Below are 2,588 nucleotides of genomic sequence, written 5' to 3'. Positions count from 1 at the left end.
CCCCCCCACCCCACCCTCCCTACCCTGCCCCCCACCCCACCCTCCCTGCCCCCCCACCCCACCCTCCCTGCCCCCCCACCCCACCCTCCCTGCCCCCAAACCCCACCCTCCCTGCCCTGCCCCCCACCCCACCCTCCCTGCCCAACCCCCCCACCCCACCCTCCCTACCCTGCCCCCCCACCCCACCCTCCCTGCCCCCCCACCCCACCCTCCCTGCCCTGCCCCCCCACCCCACCCTCCCTGCCCAACCCCCCCCACCCCACCCTCCCTACCCTGCCCCCCCCACCCCACCCTCCCTGCCCTGCCCCCCCACCCTACCCTCCCTGCCCTGCCCCCCCACCCTCCCTGCTCTGCCCCCCCACCCCACCCTCCCTGCCCTCCCCACCCCACCCTCCCTGCCTCCCCACCCCACCCTCCCTCCCCTGCACCCTCCCCCCACCCTCCCTGCCCTGCCCTGCCCCCACCCCACCCTCCCTGCTGCCATTCCTCTGCTGTGGGAACACGGAGAGACTGCGTTAAGTCACAACGGTGAGGGGCAGCACGGTGGCACAGTGGTTAGCATTGCTGCCTCACGGCGCTGAGGACCCGGGTTCGAATCCCGGCCCCGGGTCACTGTCTGTGTGGAGTTTGCACATTCTCCCCGTGTCTGCGTGGGTTTCACCCCCACAACCCAAAGATGTGCAGGGTAGGTGGATTGGCCACGCTAAATTGCCCCTTAATTGAAAATAATAATTGGGTACTCTAAATTTTAAAAAAAAGTCACAACGGTGATTTATTCACAAAGGCAGAATTTCTGCCGGATTCTCCGTTTCAGCGGCAAAGTACTGGCCGAAACGGAGAATCCGTGGGCGTTTTCCGACGCCGAAATCGGCTCCAAACCCTCACCGATTCTGGGACCGGTGAGGGGTTAGCAGCGGCGCCGGGTGAAACTGCCGGCCCCCCGCGCCGAAACAGCCGGAGAATGGCCGGGTCCCGGGCTGCGCATGCGCAAGGCGACAACCTGCAGTGGGCGCACCGTAGAACATGGCAGCGGCCATGCACGAACCCACTCCCCCATCCGCGATCCCACAGGCTAGCCCCTGGCCGCTCCCGCACCAATATCCCCCAGCCCCCGCCGAAGCCCCCCCCCCCCCGGCCATTGGCACGGATGGCGCCCGAGTGTGGCAGCGCTGGGCACAGTCCCGACCACTCGGACCACACGTCAAACCCACGGTTGGGATCTCGGCACATCGGGGACGGAGCATCCCGGAGCCTGCCGGTGACGCACCAACACCATTCCAATGACGTGCGGCGAGCAACGCGATTAAGCCACTTCCGAGTGGGCAGAGCGCGGCTGACCGGAGTCAAACTGGTGCCGGCCCCGATTTGGGCATCAGAGTGGATTCTCCGCCCGATCACCGATTACCAAATCGGGCAATGGAGAATCCCGCCGGAACAGATCAACACAACTCCAACACGGGACTGCCTCCCGTGATGCTTGCGGTTACTCTGAAGATCCCCCACTACCCGGGTCTGCACCCTGGCACCCGATAGGCTGGGGTTCACGCCCTGGCACCCGATAGGCTGAGGTTCACACCCTGGCACCCGATAGGCTGGGGTTCACGCCCTGGCACCCGATAGGCTGGCACCCGATAGGCTGGGGTTCACACACTGGCACCCGATAGGCTGGGATTCACCCCCTGGCACCCAATAGGCTGGGATTCACCCCCTGGCACCCGATAGGCTGGGATTCACCCCCTGGCACCCGATAGGCTGGGATTCACACCCTGGCACCCGATAGGCTGAGGTTCACACCCTGGCACCCAATAGGCTGGCACCCGATAGGCTGAGGTTCACACGCTGGCACCCGATAGGCTGGGATTCACACCCTGGCACCCGATAGGCTGGGGTTCACACCCTGGCACCCGATAGGCTGGGATTCACACCCTGGCACCCGATAGGCTGGGGTTCACACCCTGGCACCCGATAGGCTGGGATTCACACCCTGGCACCCGATAGGCTGGGATTCACACCCTGGCACCCGATAGGCTGGGGTTCACGCCCTGGCACTTACAGGGGCTCTGGGGGAAAGAGCAGGGGGATTGGGAAGGTGGACAGCTCGTTCGAAGGTATAGCACAGGCACGATGGGCAGGATGGCCTCCCCGTGCCTGCTTTGCAGTTAATAAGAGAGGAAGAACGAGGCGATGGCCAAAGTAGCAGCATTGAGGCTTCAACCTGCAGCTGCACTGGAACATTCGCCTGCCTCCCCACCCCAGACCCTGTCCCTGGGAACAATTTCTGCTTTTGATTCCAGCTTCCCATCACCCTGAGGTCTCCACGAAACGTTTGGCTGCTTTTAGGCACCACTCTTGTTTGTGTGAAAAACGTTACAAATCATCCTTGTCGGTGGTTTTATCCAGCGGCATGTTGCTAATGACGAGAACCTCTGGCTGAGTTTCTGCAGCTGCAGCTCTCCCACATATAGTCACGGCCTCACCTCGTGGGAGGGTGCCCGCTGGTGCCAAGGACAAGGGTACTCACCTGTTACTGTGATGACGACGGGGGGAGGCAGTGTGTGTTGGGAGGGGTGTATGACCTGCCAGCTTCC

This window comes from Scyliorhinus canicula, chromosome 23 (genome assembly GCF_902713615.1).
Source record: "Scyliorhinus canicula chromosome 23, sScyCan1.1, whole genome shotgun sequence".
Classification (NCBI taxonomy): Eukaryota; Metazoa; Chordata; class Chondrichthyes; order Carcharhiniformes; family Scyliorhinidae; genus Scyliorhinus; species Scyliorhinus canicula.
The sequence above is the reverse complement of the archived record's forward strand: the minus strand, read 5'-3'. Positions refer to the sequence as shown.